This window comes from Zalophus californianus, chromosome 8 (genome assembly GCF_009762305.2).
Source record: "Zalophus californianus isolate mZalCal1 chromosome 8, mZalCal1.pri.v2, whole genome shotgun sequence".
NCBI classification, from domain to species: Eukaryota; Metazoa; Chordata; class Mammalia; order Carnivora; family Otariidae; genus Zalophus; species Zalophus californianus.
In genome coordinates, this window is record NC_045602.1 from 118,928,419 (window position 1) to 118,929,126 (window position 708).

A 708-nucleotide genomic window follows, 5' to 3' on the forward strand; every position below is an offset into this window, starting at 1 on the left:
GAAAGTGTGCGGTGTGTATACTTCAGGGATTATGCCTTTTCCTGCAAGGGCTAAGTCTGCACAGAGATTTCCTCCAAGAATTGCTTTCCAGTTGTTACCACACTATTTCTCATCGCGCTTCATACCCCACCCCCCGCAAAAAAACACTTCTTTTTCTGTGCAATTCTGTGTGATGGTATTATTTCTTGGTTTTTGCTCATTCTTTCATTCATTGGCTGCACCCAGCATGCCCTGCAGCACCAATTCACAGACACAATCACCTCTTTCCATTCCTCTGATTAATCTCTTGAGCCCCCACATGCCCTTCTTAGCAGAAAGTCTCATGTCCCTTTCTTCCTTTCTTTTTCTTAGATTTATTTATTTATTTGAGAAAGAGAGAGCAGGGGGAGGGACAGAGGGGGAGGAAGAGAGAAACCCAAGCGGACTCCCCACTGAGCACGAAGCCCTCCCCGGGGCTGGATCTCAGAAACCTGAGATCAGACCTGAGAGGAAACCAAGAGTCCCACGCTCAACTGACTGCACCACCCAGGCGCCCCTCTTTGTCCCCTCTGAAGACACCCCTCATTCCACACTTCCCAAGAGTATCTGGGGTTTACTTAGTCGGAAGGGAGTGAGTCTTGCTTCCTAAGGTCAGGCAGAGAGAGTTCATAGAGTGGATCCATCCAACTAGGCTGCTGTTCCTGCCACTGCCACACTGTATCGCTGTTG